General features: G+C 39.6%; 1 protein-coding gene across 5 annotated transcripts in view; it reads left to right on the top strand.

The window, feature by feature from the left end:
• mtss1lb (MTSS I-BAR domain containing 2b) overlaps window positions 1–19,022 on the top strand; it is a 71,700-nt gene that overhangs the window by 25,519 nt on the left and 27,159 nt on the right. The window contains exon 1 of one of the 5 annotated variants that reach the window (XM_051076292.1): window positions 13,997–14,083. The exons of the other annotated variants lie outside the window; for them this stretch is intronic. The gene's annotated coding sequence lies outside the window, so the exon portion shown is untranslated. Of the gene's footprint in view, window positions 1–13,996; window positions 14,084–19,022 lie in introns of those variants that run through there. 5 annotated transcript variants of the gene reach the window in all.

The following is a 19,022-nucleotide window of genomic DNA, read 5'->3' as shown; positions in this document are numbered from 1 at the left end:
GTTGTTAAACACTATTAAATGTATTGTTACAATTAGGGCTGAACAATTGATCAAATTATAACAAAAATTGCCATTTGAACTAATGTGAAAGACTGTGATTATTTTTACAATAGAGAGTGAGTGGATGAATTGTTACACTTTTTTTTAGCTGCCTCACAGTTCACACACAGAGCGCTGCAGGAGCAACAGAACGACTGTAAACTTTACAACCAGATCTGGTCTTAAAATGAGTTAGATACTTGATGAAAACAGCGTGATGCAGACAGTGTGACTCGCTCCGACACACTCCGCTCCAGTGTCAGGTGAGTTCTACCTGACACGGCTTAAGTGGAAGTGGTTTTACATGTACATAGTGAATCCTGGACTGAAGCTTGACTTTCAAAAATTATATTGCAAACCAAATCACAATGGCAATATCTGTCAGAAAAATCACAATTAGATATTTTTCCAAAATCGTTCAGCCCTAGTTACAACACTGTTTTATACAATATATCTGTCTTTGTTTAGGTTTGTTTGCATTCTGTTGCTACTTGTGAGATACGCTATATGTTTCAGCTATTTATCTCAAGTGATGTGTTACAAGATTCCTGTGTGTGTGTGTGTGTGTGTGTGAGAGAGAGAGAGAGAGATCATTCAGGATAATAAAAAAGTTTTCGACACTCCCTCATTAAGTAACTGGCTGCCTGGCAGGCCACTCCATACTGGTTGTGTTGATGACTCCCGTGGTGGGAGGAAGCAAGGTAACACTCAGATGTGAGGCCACTTAAGTTAATACAGCCACACACACACACACACACACACACACATTACATACAAGCACACACACGTGCAACTCAGCAAGAGTGGTTTCCCTTATTCAGCTCGCAGCATGGCACCCCCCTGCAAAGACCACCTGCTATTTAATAGCACTGCTCACACAAACACAGACACTCCCCCCCCCCCCCACACACACACACACACACACACAGATGTACCCCTACACATACAACTGAGACATGCATGCATATTAGCTCACAGGCATGTGTGTGTAAACATGTAGGCACTGTATAGAGCATGCCAAGCAATTGTGACCACACACACGCACATTCATCCATGCGTGGTCCAGCTTGTTCAGTTGACATGCAGTGGGAACTGCCTTGAGAAGCATGCGCAATGTGTATACTCCAAAAAAACTGTTAACTGCATTTTAATCAATTGATATTTGTAAGTTTATACTTAATGTCTGTGGTACATGCATGTCCTCCCCTTTTCTCTCTCTGACTCTGACATGAATCTGTCGTTCCTTCAGCCAATCACAGACAAGTGGGATCACATTTATGAGCATGGTTGCCAGGCAACAAGGAGGGAGAGAGAGAGAGAGAGAGAGAGAGAGAGAGAGAGAGAGAGAGAGAGACAGAAAGAGAGAGGGTGTGTGAGAAAGAGAAGGGAAGTAGCGGCAGAGAAAAAATAGCCATGTTGTTGCCAAGAGGAGAAGAGAAATCTGAGCAAGATGGCTTAATTGCATTTCACAGATAGCATGCCATTCATGGTCAACTGGAGATACATTTGATCTGATACAGTTGATCATGCAACCAGAGTGGTTGACCTGGGGTTTTCTACCATACATAACTGGGTTAACATGAGGATTAATCAGCTACTGACCTTGCCTTAACCCTACTGTGGTAGCTGAATACATATGTATGACCTATAATCAAAAGTACATTTTCTTTCTTACATTAATTTGTCTTTTTCCAGTGACTGTTGGGACATTCAGACAATCACATGGGTTGTAAACAAGCCAACAGTTAAGCTGGATTATTTAAATTTTGATATTTAACAGAGCTTTTTCAGTCAGAGGTCGAGCTGCTGCACAGACACACAGTCACTGTGTCAGTTGCTAGTTAGCGTACAGCTAATGTTCAGTTGCTAAACTGGCTGTTCAGGGAAAATAAACACTGCAGTGGAAAATTAACTTTGCTTTCTGTCTAAATGCACCTTTATGGATTACAGTTAGAAATTTAGTAATTATATTACAGTTGCAAATTCTAGTAATGCTTTTTTTATTTTTACATTTCCTCTTTTGAGGAATGCTGCATTCAGTCACAGGGGCTAAGTTAGTTGATCAGTAAATACCTAAGTTAGGCGGGTTGCTTCTTTTACCACAACATCTTGTTCTCTGTTCTGCAACTGTTATGTATAAAAGATATAATGTGTGTATGAAGGCTTTAGAGATGCATGCACAACACAGTCTATCAGTAGGTAAACTGTGATTACAGCAGATAAGTTGGATAATCATTTTGTTGCTTGACTTCATGTCCTTTTCCAAATAGTTTTGGCTAACAAGGTTTGTTTAAAACCTGACTTGATATATAAAATGTTGCATGCTACTTTGGCAGTTCTTGTCCTCAAATTTAAGAAGAGTCAAATCATTATAGAATTCTTTCTTTCTTTCTTTCTCTTTCTTTCTTTCTTTCTTTCTTTCTTTCTTTCTTTCTTTCTTTCTTTCTCTTTCCCTTTCCCTTTCCCAGCCTCGCCTTTCCCTGTGTAAGTAGGCCATGGCTGAGAGGCCTGTTGTTGCGGAGAGCTACAAAAACAACATTATTGTCTTTAATTAAGCCTCAACCACAGTGTGCATCTATTTCCCTCCCTCCAGGCCTCAATTCCCTTTCTCATTCTCTCTTCCTCCTCCATGGGTCTTTTCTCTCACTCATCCAACTCTTCAGTGCTTCCTCTACTCTCATCACTCAAGCCCAAACTCTGTACTCCTCGTCCCTCCTCTCTCTTTCCACTCGGCTCCCTCTTACTTCCCAACATGTTTCTCCCATCAAATCCCTGCCTCCCTTCATTCTTCCTTTGCCCTCCTTCTCCCCTCCATCCCTCTCTCTGTCTCTGGCAGCTCTCTAAGGACATTTCCTGATGTCACAGTGCAGTATTGTCCCAGAGGTCAACAACACAAGACATGCTCTGTCACACATACACACACGCATGGGCACACACATATACGCATGCAGTGCACTCACTCAGTAGGCATGGGAAGCTGAGCTCAGTGAGTCTTGCTGCTCCAAGGCCAAGTCCTGTTTAATGAGACAAGAGGCTAAAGTGAGGAGTGGTATGCGTGTGTGAGAGTGTGGTGTGTGTGTATGTGTGCCAATGAGTTGTTTACTGCAGCATCAAGATCACAAAACTTCAGCTTTAGTGTTTCTAGTGAGTTTTCTTGGGTTTTAGTAAGATGTAGGGTTGCATAAGGGTGGAAAATTTCCAGTAAAATTTCTGGAAAGTTTCCATAAACTTTCCATGGGAAGTTAAGCCTAGGAAATTTGGAAATATTCCAAGTTGGAAACTTTCTATGGGAATTAATGGGAATATACAGGAACATATGTGAATTAACAGGAAATTTGGGGTAATTTATAGAAACTGTATCATATACAAACATAAATATAACGATTTTGTTTTGTCATAAGCACACATGCATGAAATGTAAAATTGTAAATAAATAAATACATAAATAAATAAATAAAAAACTAACACAAAGGAATCCACAGATAAACAGTTAACTAAACAATTGGAATAGTCTTTAAAATATTTTACAATTGATGGGTCATAGCTGAATAGAAATAGACCAGCTGAACACTCCTGAATCAGCTGCTAAAACAAACTATAAACTACAGTCTTCCATGAGAACAGAAAACTGGCAGAAGGCAGAAGAAACAGCGTCACAGTTGAGCTAGCACCATGATAGCTAGCCTCTTAAATTGTCAATGAGATAATTTTAGTGAGTTTACACTTGGCATATCTGATTTTTACAGGCCAGCTAGCTAAAGATATATAGCTACATATTTTAAGTTCCCTGTTAAAGGCTAACCTGCAGTTTTACAAAAAACAAAAAAAACAAAAACAACAGTTTATTCCTGTTAATTCCCATATATTTCTACTAATTCCCATCTATTTCTGTTAATTCCAACAGAAAGTTTCCAACTGTGAAAATTACCGGAATTTTCCAGATGTACTGATTCTTACTGAATTAGTTAAAATATTGAAGCAACACTTAAGCACTTGGGGAGAACTGGGTATGTTGGTGTGTGTGTGCATGTGTGTGCTTGGAGTTAGTGAGAGTTAGGTGTTAATCCACAGCATTAACAGCCATCAGCCAGGCGTGATAACTGGTATGGCTGCTGCTGGCTCAGCTGTACACACAAACACACACACCCTTGTGCTGCTATCCTTCTGAGGACCCTCCACTGACGCTACATCTGACTAAACTGTTCTGTAAACCCTGTCTACATGTCTACTCTCGGTGTGTTACTTGATGATGATGGAATACATTTCAGGAAGTTCAGTTTTAGCAGCAGATTGATACATTTGCAGGTTTATCACTTGCTATAACAGTCAATTTATCAGGAAGCATTTTCAACTTTTTGTTGTGTTGTTGTGTCAAGCTGGGTAAGCATGACTTTAAAAAGTCATCCAGAATTAATGAAGGAGTGAAGTTTCTACTCTTAAGTCATTATAGATTGTTTAGTCTAAAAAAAAAACCCCAAATAAATAAAAGCATCACAGGAGAAGCTGGAACCAACAAATGTTTATGCATACTTGATACATGTTCTGTTTGTTGTGATACACAGTGACTCTGTTACTTCTCAGAGCCCCAAAGCCATGAATGTAACATCTTTACCCATATTTAGCCCTTCCTGCTTTTGTAAGTATTTGTTATGTGTGCACCAGATAGCGCAGCTTTCGTTCGTCCTTCATGATGCATACAGTGTATTTGCGTACAGGTAGGTGTGTATGCTTCATCCTCATCCACTCTCTCTCTCTTTTTTCCTCTACCCTTCATCCCTGTGTCTATGCTCTGTGGCTCTTCTACTGGGTGCCTTGCCATGGCAACAGTGGCACACACAGGTGCCAGTATATTATGGTTTTTTGGGGGGTGGGGGGTTCTCAGCCTAACCCTTTATTCCTTCACACTTTTTTTGGTTGGTTTTGGAAAGTCATTCTTTACCTTTGGATCAGTAAGTATCAAAAGTTCAACTCAACATCAACTTGTGAGATCTCAGTGCTCCTAAGCGAACCTATTTATGTGGGATACTGGATGGAAGCATTGTTAGTGAGAGACCCAGTGAGAGAGAGAGAGAGAGAGAGAGAGAGAGAGACATTAGTAGTAACAACAGAGCAGTGTTTCTCACAGCTACCTGACCTCCTGCCATCCAGTCTCCTCAAAACTTAAGTTCAGAGACATGCTGTCACCTACTGACACAGGGAAAGAGAGGGCTTATTAAAGGTTTTCTTCTCTGTCTCTGTTGTGTGTTACATTATCTATCTGTAAAATCCCATTGTTACCCATCATTCTCTTATTCTGCTAATTTTCCTGCAGTCCAGTTACCTCTAATGCTGTATCTGTGGGGGGTCAGGAGTGCGTAGAGAAGCTGAGGAGCTTACGTGATGCCCAGACTACATTACCCATAATGCATATATTTAGACCACTGCAGTGTATGACTCAGCACAGCCAAGCCTAACATGGTCTGACAGCACGGCTCCGACTAGTTATGTTGCTACATTATAAGTACAGCTCTTTTATCCTCATGTTATTTGCTGTGACAGCAGCATCACAACAACTATAACTGCTAGAAAACCATATCATGTATTAGTCTGACATTAAAAAGAAATTACAGTTAGAATAAGGGTTAATATCCATTTGCAAGTTAGTGTGTGTATGTGTGTGTGTGTGTGTGTGTGTGTGTGTGTGTTGTGTGTGTGTGTTTGTGTGTATAATGACACACCCAGATGCACAGACCACCTCTCTTGCCCTTAAGCTGCTCATATGATGCATCTATGCAGATGTCATGCTGCATGTTACAGCAGATGCAATCTGTAGAGACACATAGGTACTGTTGTCCATGTTAACACGTGAATCCTATTAAGACCCTGTGAGAATGTGTGTTCATGTTGTACAGAAGCATATGTGAGGCTGTGTTTCAGTCAGCAAGCAAGGGGGATATGCATGTTGCAGTGTGTAATCGGTGACATGAAGTGTGGATGAGCAGGGAATTCCAAACACCTTCCCATGCAGGACACGATCATGTATGTTAGTCGTGTTTTCAAGCCTCTGTAAGTGCTCTGCATGCAAATCAATGTGTAAGGAAGCTTTGACGAGCTGTCGCCCCAAGGACTTTGTGTAATTTGTGCGTGAGACAGTTTCTTTCCTAGTTGCTCATGTTAAGTTCACTTGACTGTTAAACCTTCATTTCCTCATTGCTGTCATACAAAAACAGAGTCTATAAAACAATACTGCTTTAGTAAAAGCCCCTGTTTTTGCTAGGGTCAGCCTACAGCTAAAATAGCCTTATACAAGACACTGATTGATTACCTGACCTCTTCAGTGCCTGACCATCTTCCTGTGGAGGAGGATTTCTTGCTTTGCTCTGTAAACACTTCCTGACAGGAGCACATGATTCCAGGTCAAAATCTTAAACTTAAAAAGTCATAAATGCTGCACTTGTTTGCATCATTGGGAGAAAAATGTTGTATATTTTGGGCTGCTGGCTCTAGCTACATAGTTACCATACAGATGAATGTGGTTTCAATATTAAGTCTGTATTCCATATTTAAAAAAAATGTCAAACTGTTCCTTTAATATGATTTTCTGAAAAATGTTTGCTGCATAAAAGGAGTACAACTACAAAAAAAAAAAGAAAAAAGAGTGATCTTCTTTCACGACCATTTTTGGAAATTTTCTGTGGTAAAACTGTCAAGAGAACAAGCCAGATTATCTCACCCTACTGAGTTTTCTGTTATTTTAAGGGGAAAAAACAACTCTAGACTAGATTGCATGACTCATGCGGCAGATATTTCAACACAGTATGGATAAGAATATTTGACATTTGCTTCAAGTGTGTGTAGAATTATTCCAGTGTTAACTCTCTGGTCTTTGCACATTAATGTTAATGATTGCTTAAATTTTGCAAGTGCAAAGTGACGAAATTGCCCAGCAGCCACAGTCTTGTTCAGCTGACAATCTCAACACATGATACTGGAGAATACACACACCAACAGAGTGACAAAAATATACAACAGAGATAAGCTTTCACTTGAACCTAATACAGAGTGGCTTTTTAAGCATTTGCCAGAGCAGTGAGAGCTCTTTAAGATCATGTGTCATGTAGCCTCAAGAGGTTAGGAAGTGCAGACAGCTCAGAAAATCAGCCACTCAACAGCCGGTACTGGGAGAGGCATTGCCACCATTAAGCAACCGCTTTGTTTAAACAGGAGTGTTCACTGTTCATAATTCCTACCAGATCATGGACAAGATTTTAACATCTGGCTACAGAGTTTCAGATGTTGCCCTGATATTGAGTGTGCTCAAACTGAGATTCAAACTTCAACATTTCTGAGAGGAAAGAAATTTATATCAATATTAGGATGCTAAGGTTCAAAAATGTATTTTAATTATAATTGATGTTCCTTTTCATTGATTGCAGCTTTTTGAGCCATACATCCATTCTATAGAGACCTGACAAAATGTACTATAAAAGGTAACAACTAAAAAGTTAGATAATATGGTTACACAATTAATTAAAATTGAGTGTAACCTCCAATCAGTTGGTAAAAAATGCAGTAAGCTTTTACATTTTTTTTCCATTGCTGATAATATTCATTTTACTCTTTTGCACACTTCATTTCTTAAATTTTCCAATTTCTTTCCTTTGGCATTTAGCAACCAATTGGCCTGATTTCTCCACACAATATTTCCCATTTTCTTCATCACATTTCAGATTATCTTAATGCTTGTATAGATATTGAGATGGTTGTGTGTGTTTATGTCCTGGACTATGACTGGTGCAAGGTGTGAGCAACTTACACCTAGCTTAAATGAAAACACAAAATTAGCTAGCTAACTATTATTTTTGAGTTATAGTTATATTTTTGACTTGGCTGATAAACTTTCACTACATTTTGTCAGTTTCAGCTAAAGTTGTGGTAGAAAAACAGTCTTCCAGTCTTTTGTTCACACAGTAGCCTATGATTTATGCTCATGGTTAGAGGCAACAACAGGTACGATCAGGTCAGTCATATCTAACAGCCTTTTGCTTTACAAAACACATTTCTCCTCTCACTGGTAAACAGAGACGGGGAGGCAGATTCAAGGGAAAGCCTTTTACTGTAAGTCCCTCTGACCTTTTTCTTGCATGTTCTTCTCTTTTTACATTTTCTACACTTTTCTATAATGACATTACAAGCTGGCCTGGCTGGTCTGACTTTATGTGTCGGTATTTTTAGCAACAGAAACTGTCCTTTGCAAACAACCCTCCGTTTTTGAGTAAATATGTTCTGTCTGGAGGCCTGTAGTTCAGCCCTGCCTTGGTCTCTGGGGACGGAGTGTGTATCTGTGTTTCAGTTTTAGTGTGTGTCTGTATTTCAGTCTGTATATTTGTGTGTGTGTGTTTGAGTGTGTTAGTGAATATGTGTGTGAGAAAGATTTAAAGCCTCTGTAATCAAAGCCAGAGAATGTGCATGCTTTCCCAGGCCCAGCTGACTCCACTCTAAACCATTACACCAGCACACTCACTGTTCTACAGTATCCTGCATTTTAATGGGTCCAAGGCGCTGGGCTCGGGGGTATGTGTGTAAGGAAGTTGTCCGGCAGTGGACTTCCTCTGTGATGCTAAAGAAGGCTCTTTCATGTCAAGGTTGTTTGCCAACTGGACTCTGCAATCCTGGAGCGGTGTTTTTTCTTGCAGGTAGCGTGTTTTCATGTTAGATTTTTTGATCATGGGACCTAACTTGGGATGCCGCCATCTAGGTGTGTTGGAAACATTTTCATCACATAGGCTATTTCGTCAGCTCTTAAAGTGTCTTTGCATTAAACATCTACTGTGAATTTTTTATCTGTGGCTGACATTGAGGTGACTGTTGGTACACGTGATGTTAAAAAATATAATGTGCAGAGCATCACACAGCACATGAATATAGGCCACAGTATGCTTCATGTTAAAAAGAGAATTACTGTGGAACCAGAGTAAACAGAAAAATCCTGTAATACTGATTTACTGCCTCTGCACTTTAAAGTCAATGCTTTGAACTGTCAAGTTGTTTGGATGGTTATTCCCATATAATAGGAAAGCAACACAACTCTCCCTTAGATAGGAATCTGTGTGTGTTACAGATAGACAGAGAGGAAGGGAGGGAGCAAGACCAAGACAGAAAACTAAGACAGGAGCTGGCACAGTTTAACATGCTCTCATCCCTAGAATAACAAAACACATACATGCATAAAGCCAAGAGTCTGCAGTTACTTTTGAGCTGAAGCTTCTGGCTCTGATTTTTGATCTTTGTCCAACACATAGGCACTTTGGCTTCCAATCCTACCATCTCTGTGATCGAGGTGACTTTTATCTTTATGTACAGTAGGTTGCTTCCTCAGTTTGTCATCAAGAGTGGATGACATGAAGAAAAACCTTTCGTAGTGTGTGTATTTTATGGCAAAATCAGTTACATACAACTATACACTGAGAAGATTAGTTGAGACCAGGTCAGTAACCACCTCTCTGACATAATGAAAACAAAAATTTAACATTGTAACATGACGGCACAGGGCAAAGTTACAACTTACAGCAGGGCTATCGCATTGGATTGCATTACACCATTTTGTTCCTGTTATTTTGTCCAATCTCTGTGGAGCTATTTCTCATTTTCAAGCAGCAGTCTTGTTTCACTGTCTAGAATAGGCTTCTAGGAAACAAGATCTTCTCCTTAAATGACCGTCTACTGTAGAGTGTTTGTTCCTACCCTTGGTATGACCCATAGGAGTGTACCAGCAGCAGGTGTACTCGACCGTCGTCATCATAGTAAGGGTTAAAGCTTTCTTTCTAATGATGTGTTTGCTAACAGTTTTGTGACCATCCGGGTCAATCAGTTATGATTATAGCTCAGGCTTTCCCTGCTAGAATGCAGTGAATGTTTGGCGATCTTATCCTGTTACTATCAGTAAGACGTGAACTATATCAAGTGTGAACGGCCAGTATCAGGTGACGCCATGAGCTGTTTTGGGAAAGATAACATAAAAATGAATCATGTACTACCAGGACTTCATCAATCAAGTGGATCTGTTTTAAAACAGTGAGCCAGTATCAAGTACAGTACCAGATACTTTTTCATTTTTTCAATTAAAATCAAAGACAACATGAAATATACAGCATTAAAATCTTAAGAAGTACCTAATTACACATTACAGGAAGAAAAAGCTTGAACTGCTAATTACAGTAAAGGGTAATTTGAGTACTCTGTGGCATTAATAGTACCTAATCAAGGCTGAATAAGCTATAATCACTCAACAGTTTACTGTGGTTCAGTTAAAGCTGCTGTACACAGATCGGCTAGACATTTTGGCTCAGCTCTTAAAAAACAAATGAGCAGAGAGTATCTGAAAACTTTTGGTCACTTTCAGGTATCCCATTATGCTGTGATATACTCAAACACATATTTTACACAATGAAAACATTTCAATATTTGAGTTAAGTTGCATTTCACAGATGAACTTAATTTAGTTTTGGAACCACCAAGCATGTAAGTGGATTTGTTTAAAAAAAAAAAAGAGTTGGATATATTTAAGTGGGACACTCTGAGTTCTGGTCTGTTCAGTGGGTTGCATGCTGTATTTGTTATGTGAGAAATGCTAATGCCCCACTCACATGCTCTTGTTCTTCTTCTCCATGGCTAAAATCAGCTTAATATGTGAAATCAGTAAGATGTTATAAATCTTATACATTTTTTGTTAATATTGTATACTCTGTGTACTGAATTATTTCATCCCATGAATAAAAATAAAACTGGACAGATGAAGAGCTTTTTGTTCTTTTAGTTGTGGCCACACCACTCTAAAGATTTATTAATGCTGGGCACTGTGTGAGGGGACTGGGGACTGAACTGACTGGCCGTGGAAATCAACCAGACTGGACCAGAACATTGATTGTTCGGGTTCATCACAGCAGACACTCGTCTGGGTCACACTCTCCAGCGTGATGGGTCGCCGAGGACAGTGGCTGATAAGCAGCAGCCCTAGCGTTAATCAGCAGTAGGGCTCACTGCCAAGAACTTGTATGAAAAATACAATAGATAGGCAAACAAATGTTCTTCTTCTTTCATTTTTATATTTTTTTTACACAAAATGTTTGACCTGAGTGTAAATGACTCAGTACAACTTTGGTCTGAGTGGTATGTTTACAGCTCTGATAGTAAGTAGTAAGGGAATAAATTTTTTATGTTTTTTACTTATATTTCTATTGAGTCAGTTACTAATCAATTAATCAATTTGGAGTGCCCAATTTCTGCATGGTAATGAAGAATGAGGAAGAAACTCGAGCACCTGGAGTAACCACACACCAAAAAGGGGAATTTGGAGATAAAACAGATTCATCCATTGTACATAAAATAGATTTACACCTACATAAACTACAGAGTATAATAAAAATAAAAATCTGTCATTTTTGACTGTTCACCAAAAATGTAGCATGCCAACATTTGACGGGTTTCTGTGGACCGCCACGCAAAATGTAACATCAGCATGCTAACACCAAATGTGAATCAGCATTATACTTAAGAATTAAGCACCTGACTTATCCGCAGATTCAGTGCTGCGCACAAATCTTTTGCTTTTAGTGTCTTCATGTCTTGCTGACTGTGCTGTTAGTGTCACTACAAGTCAATATTTTACTGTCATGAAAAAAATGGACATTTCCTGTCTATGTAGGCTAAATTAATCCATTAAATGTTAAATTAAACATTAAATGTCATGACTATTTGACAAACAGCAAATCATGTTGGCTGACATGGAGAAAGGTTTGAGTTCATGTGCAAGAAATCAAAAATTTAAATAAAATTTGTCCCTCTGGAGAAATTAGACAGGAAAAGATAATCGAGGGGCAAACTATAACACTTGTTTTCAACATAGAATAACTGAGAATATTAAGCAATGTGAATGAAACACAATTTTTTTTAAATGTTGACAGTTGTAGAGAAATAGTCCGTGTACTGTAACTTTTGTTTGAGACCTTCAGAGTATGTGTCAGTTCAGCTGTCATTGCCGTCCTTGTCCTCCTGTCCCCATGGCAACAGCAGTTGAGTTGGAGAGAAGTGCTTTGACAGGAAGTGACCTCGTCATGACCTTCTGACTGATGTCATGGGTCCAGTGAGAGGGTCAGAGGTCAAAGATGGCATGTTGTGGGGTGTGTGTGTGTCAGTTTGTGTCGACTAGAAGGATTTCTGACTGACAGGATAACTTGTAGCTTCTGTCCTGTCGAAGCTTGAAATATTTAAGCAGGGTGTAGATCTTCTAAATGCTGCCTTTAAAACATGCGTTAGGTTCCAGAGGTTTTATAAATATTCTTGAAACAACTGCAAACACTTCCAGTGTCCTTTGTTATCTTACAGACTAGTTTGCATACTCCTGCACTCAATACTTGTGAAAACCTTTACTCCTCCTGCCTCTGATCTTAGCAGAAGCCAGACAGATTAACACACTCACCATGAGCTCATTTAAAATTGATGGCACTGGCTGTAAAAACACACAAGTCAACAGTTACAATTCTTGTGAAGCTATAATACGTTACAACAGGGCTCAGGTTAGTTGTGTGAACTGGACTAAAGATGTTCCTTCTCTGAGACACATTCAAAGCTGCTTATATCACACTATATTAAATCAGGTTATCAACTCATTACCAAATATCAACACCCACAATATTACTTGTTCACCACATTGTAAAACTACATTATTGATTAGTAACCTTAATGAGCTTTACACTGTTACCACTAATTTTCTCTCCTCCTCAATCAAAATCCTTCCAAACCACGGCCTCTTGTGGCTTATTGCTTAAGTATAATGTATCATGTTGTAATGCATTCCTTCAGCATGCGGTATTGGAGGTTTGCTGCACAGGATTTACCCTGGAATACACTTCAGTGTGTGTACTGTAGATGTTGTTGTACCAGAGACTGATGACTTGTTTTGGTCAGGGTGACTGGCTGCCTGGTTGTCTGGGAAGCTCAATCTCTGATCTGGTTTTATAGTGAGGGGAGAATCTAGGCCTCATGAATAATTCTGCTTTTTCTTCCACTGCTACTACTGCAGTCTCTGCCTCTGCCTGTCTTCTCCTCTTTAATCTGTCTCCTCATCACCACCTTCTCTGCCCCTTTTTGTCTCTCCCTGCCTTTCTTTCTTTTTGGCCTACAGCTCTCTCCCTCTATCCTCATATTGTTGCTGTGTCACCACAGAGATGCCGGTGTCAGGGGAACAGATGGGCGGTTGCTGCAGACGTCTGTAACCTTGGAAACAGCAGTCTCACCTGCTCTGGCATTAACCCTCCCTCCTTGTTATGCCACCCCGAGACACAAAAACCACTGCCATCCTCTACATCCTCTTCCTCTTTCTAATATTGTCTTCCTCCTTCCTTTCTTCTTTCTCTCTTCATCATATGTGTGTGATATACAGATGGGTGACAAATTAAAGGAAAACCTGAAAGATTAGAGGAGAAACAGGATGACAGGACACAAAGGGGTCACTGAATAGTATGATGAGTATAAAAATAATGTGAATCGGATGCTATGGCCTTGCTAAACATTCAGACAGCGCTCTCCACCACCATCATCAAAACACCAAATGAGGAAATATCTTTTGGAGGAATAGTATCATGACCTCCCTTCCTGAGAGACTCTGCTTTTTGGTTTTGTTTGGTAATTATTAGTTATTAGTTCACATGTTTTCTCTGACTTTTGTTCCTGTTGCAGTTATCTTCCTGGTGTGTTTTCAGTCATCTTATTTTGGTAGTCTATTTCCTTGTGTCGTGCTTATTTCCTGTTTTATTTTGGTAATTATTTCTTGGCGTGTCATTTGTGCTTTTACTTCCCTCTCGTGTGTTTTCTGACTCACCTGTGTCTCATTTGTTCATTAGTCCCTGTGTATATATAGTCTTGTCTGTGCCCTCTTTAGTTGTCAGAGTATTATGTTATGTTTTTTTTTTTTTTTTTACTACTGTTCTACCTGTGTCCCCAGCGGTTTCCCAGCATTTTTTCTGTGGACTTTAATTTGTTGGATTTCCTGCTGCTCCTTTGAACAGTGAGTTCTTAGTTCTTCTTTTGATCTTTTTGGTTTCAATACATTGATGGACTGCAAACCTTAGAATCTCCATCTTGGGTCCATTACCTGTTTCCTGAGCTCCAATTGAGACAAATGGTGTCCCATCCCTCCAGTAGAGTTCAGAGACTTGTACAATCAGTGTAGATTCAAGCTGTTCTGGTGGCTCACTGAATATCAGTTAAAATCTGCTAACACATGTACCTACATAACTGACAACAGCACTTAACTGGAATTAAATATACATAAAAACAGACCTCTCCTCCGCTTCTGATAACTTTGTGTTACATGAGATGTTTAAGAGGTTCAAGCAAAACTATAGGTGTTTCCCACCAAATACAACCTTTCTCTCTGGTCTCCTAGTTCTGCTAAGTTACACAGTATACGTACAACATCTGTGCATAAAAGAAGATATGACTTGTGGTGTGTTCCCTGAAGTTGGCTCTCCAACTCGGAAAGTCAGAGAAACCCCACCAGCCCCAACATAAGAATTCAAGATGGCTGCTGCGCTCATCAATAGTAGTTAGTTAGTGTTGTTAGCAACTGGTATTGCTAACAATGGCTAGCAATGGTAATGGCTAGTGCGGAATACGTTTGAATTGGTTCATGTTCATGGCTTAATGTTTCTTTTCTTTCAATTTGAACAGTGAGGTGGAGTGCATATTTGGTTTGAAGTTGTCTCTACTCCACAAGAGCAACTATAAAGGCTCTGTGAGCGTCCATGTTTTTCCGACTTCTCAACTGGAACGCGATTAACTCGGAGGTGACATCACTCCCAGTTCCAACTTATGACCTCTGATGTAAATGGAACAATAATTGTTGACATGCCAGTCAAATACATAAGATTATATGTTTCATATGTATATGTTTATAAATGCGTAAACATTTATGTTGCATTTTCCATGTTTAAACTGCGCCATCGCCTTTTTGTTTTCAAACGTAAACCGATAACACTGAAGATTGCATCAAAACAGAATGCATTCCTGGATTTGCAAGTCACACCGGCTTCAACAGCAGATATGTTTTGTATGAAATGTAAATACTGGATGGATTACAGTCAGATGCAATGTATTTTTTATTTTATTTTTATTTTTTTTGAGTGAATGAAGTACTACAGCAGCAGAGTCATTACGAGGTGGTTGGCGTGAATGATGGGACATACAATGGGCACAACTGTCACAACAAGAGACTGGGTTTCACATCTAGACTCCTGTCTGTGGTTAGGTTTAGGCAACAAAGCACTCTGGTTAAGGTTAGGGGAAAAAATGTGCTTTTGGTTAAAAGTGAATAAACATGTTGTGTCTGAAGTTTAACTAGACCACAATTTTCCCCAAACCCAAACCTCAAGTATTTGTGTCCATGTAAGTGTGAGCTCTCCTAATACATCTAACCTAGAAAATATGAGTTTCAAAATATAAACAACATTTTTGACTATTGACTTTTTTCCTATCGCTTAATGTGACAAAGGACAACTTGACATGCCGCACACAACCAAACAGACATGTATGAACGTATTAATGTATAAAAAATGCAAACGCATGCTGGGTGCATTTAGCCAAGTCGAGTAGGTGTCTGGTCATCACTAGCACTCAGTGAGTTGCAGGTTTGGTTGCATTGCACAGCAAATGAAGAGAAAGGGGCTGACGAATCCCTCTGCAAGATTGTAGATAATAGTTGCCATGGAGATGCACTGGTGGGAAGGCCAAAGATGCCCCAGGCAAAGAAACGGAGAGAGCGAGATGCTCTCATCAGAGCAGACTGTTTGAAGAGTCTCAACGATATTTTCAGGGAAAGTAAGTGTACGACAGCATATAACTGTAACTGTGCTCATGAAGTACCTGTAAACACGATATCAGCAGTGTGAAGTGTGGTTGGTGGTGTCTCTCGGTGCTGAATGGACTGAGTATTTAACGAAATCCCCAAAAACATTTCAGTTTGTTGATCTTCAGTTGGACTGCTGCTGGCTTCTGTATAGAATAGGCTTTTATTGTCACTGTACGGTTAAGTTCAATGAAATTGTCTCTCAGGATAACAGTGTACATTAAAAAACTGTGGCAAGTTTGTGGCAACTTAGTTATGTAATTACTTTCAACATGGTGTGTGTGTGTGGTTGTGTGTTGGTTTGTCTGTTCCTGTTCCCACTCTGTGCTGTAAGCCCTCTTCCAGTTTTCACAGTGAGGTTACTGTGCGTATTTGAGTGAGTGACTATATACTGTGTGTGTGGTATTCCCTCTCTGTCCTTCAGTCTGTCTCTCTCTTCCTCTCTGTCTGGCACTGCAGTTCAGACTTTCATTTCCGTAGCAGCAGACAATTTGACCTTAGCAACAAACATTCAGATTCTCACCTTAGCAACAGGCCAAGATCTGCGCTGTCATGGAAACCGCAACAAACCTGTCAGTTCAGTCAGTTGCTAGGTGACGAGGAGGAATAGTTACTTTGCCATTCGCTGGGCAGACTGACACTTTTGCCTGGTCTGAGACTAAACATCAAATGAATATATGTTATATCGGATAGATATGTTATATTGCTACAGAACATGGCTTTTAGGATTAATTTTACACATTACACTGCATATACACAGGTCTTCACATATCACCAGGTGTGTCATGTTTGGTACTTCACCATTTGCATCAGTGGCACTTTTGACCAAAGTGAATCTTAAACTAATGTGACAAAAAGTACTGTATTTGCTGCATAATAGAATTGGTGCACAGTGTTTTAGGGTTTCACATTTTCATTGTTGAAATGATACAGATTGTAATACATCGGTGAAGCTACAAGGCTTGTATTTGATACCTAGACGGGTGGGTCTCTCTCACAAACACACACATATTTTTGCAGGGATCTCTGCAACCAGGAAGCACATCAAAAGCAGGAAAGGGAGAGTGGGTGAGAGGGAAGGAAGGAAAAGGAGTAAAGTCATATTTCTCAGGAGGGACTCCCTCCTTCTTTCTGCACAACTGATAGACAGAGAGGGGCGTGGAGGTATGGACTTATATATATTTAAATCCCATCGGAAGCAGACTGAATAGAGAGGCTGCTTTAAAAGTAAAGATTTATGACTGTGGCTGCTTTTGTCTTTGTCTTAAGAGAATAGCCTTGTTGTGTTAAATAATATATTGTGTATTGTTTTGGTAAACCTGCATTAACTTTTGGGCAGTGGAAAGAAGTCACAACATTGGCATGATCTCAAGTTCATATAGTGACCATGGTTAGCAAACAGTTGCCCTTTTACTCATCCAGCAGACATGGGACAACATTAGCATTCATTTGGAGTCATGTTTGTGACCACTTTTTCTCACCCCTTCACTCCTATAAGCTTCCCAGTGCTGTGGGAAATCTCTGTCCCTATAGCTCCTAAATGCTCCACTATGTCCACAGCTAATCACTGACTTTGGCTGCTGTTGGTGCTGAGCAGGTAGTGTAAAGTGGATTTATCAGCTCTTTCTCATTTAAAAAAAGCTGCCTGCTACATTGAGTCATGTCAGTAAACCAAAAAAAGTAAAGTTGTCAGGCCTAAAATCCAAACAATGAGCTGAAAGACACAGATATATATATGTGTGTGTGTGTGTGTGTGTGTGTGTGTGTATATATATATATATATATATATACACACACACACACACATCATCAAATACTTTTTAGTGTTCATGTCTAATCATTACTATGACGACAATGACCTACAGTATTTGCACAACTAACCCTCATTCGCACAACAGAATTGCATTGAGATTAAAAATGCAGTTCTATTTGTTTTGGCAATTAAAAAAACAGCAAAAACAAGTTACACAAAGTATGGTTCAAGCCATTGCTGGGCCTCTTCTTGTTCAAATAATGCCCTAAAATATATTGATTTGCATTAAAAGCAAATTAACACTGACTTAAATGCTCACACAGTTGCTGTATTCCAGATGTGAGTAGTGTGTGTTTGGTGCCACCCCTAATCTTGTTGATCTCCTACGGAGTCTGAAATGCCTGGTAATAACACACAAACAGGAAGAGGACCATCATAAATGTGGAGATCAAACACACACACACACAAACACTTGGCTGTAACTCCAGTCCCATGGTTCTCTCTCCAGCAGTGAGCTCATTAAAATGTGCAAGGCGACCCCTCTCGTCTTCATGTGCTCTGATCTCTCCTCCATCTCCTCTTCTCTCATTTCTTCCCCAATCTACCATTTCCTTCGATACAAAATATCACACACTCTTTATCAGTTAACTCGAGTTTACGTCACTCTCTCCTCACATCAGTTTCAAGATCCACTTATTGATTTGTGATTTGATCACACTGTTCACACAGTTGAAAATACTAATTCAGTTGCACAACTGATCAGCATGCATAGTGTATACTTGAACTGTGTGTGTGTGTGTGTGTGCGTGCATGTGTGAATGTGTGTGTCTGGGGGAGGGTGGCTCTACTTTAATGAATGGTTGCCGGGTAGAACAGGAGGCGTGAGGGAGGAATTTGTTAATTATGAATGGAACACTTCTACAGAGATGTGAACAACACATAGTGTAAGTATCCATGTGTGGTGTGACAGTTGTGAGTGTATGGGTATGTGGTAGTATATTTGAATATGTACCTTGTGCTGGTTTGAATATGCTGGTGAGGAAATTAAATGAATGGCACTAATTATCACTGAGGTGCTCATGAGCAAGGCATTCCAGGTTGATCAGACCAGGTCAGCACAAGGCCCTTAATTTTTTAAATTGGAACCAGAAGAAATACCACACTGAAGTTGAGCTTCATGACATCTAGAACATGTAGGAATCAAAACAATCTAAATAATACACTGTATATGAACTGTCACCCTAAATTACCTGGTAATTAAAATGTGATCCATGTTTGTACCTGGTTTAACAAGAAATAAAAACAAAGTTTAGTTAGTCATGGGGTTGCAAAGGGTCAGAAAAGTTT

This window comes from Lates calcarifer, linkage group LG2, assembly GCF_001640805.2.
Source record: "Lates calcarifer isolate ASB-BC8 linkage group LG2, TLL_Latcal_v3, whole genome shotgun sequence".
NCBI classification, from domain to species: Eukaryota; Metazoa; Chordata; class Actinopteri; family Centropomidae; genus Lates; species Lates calcarifer.
Note: the sequence above shows the minus strand (reverse complement) of the source record. Positions and strands in the feature narration are given on the sequence as shown.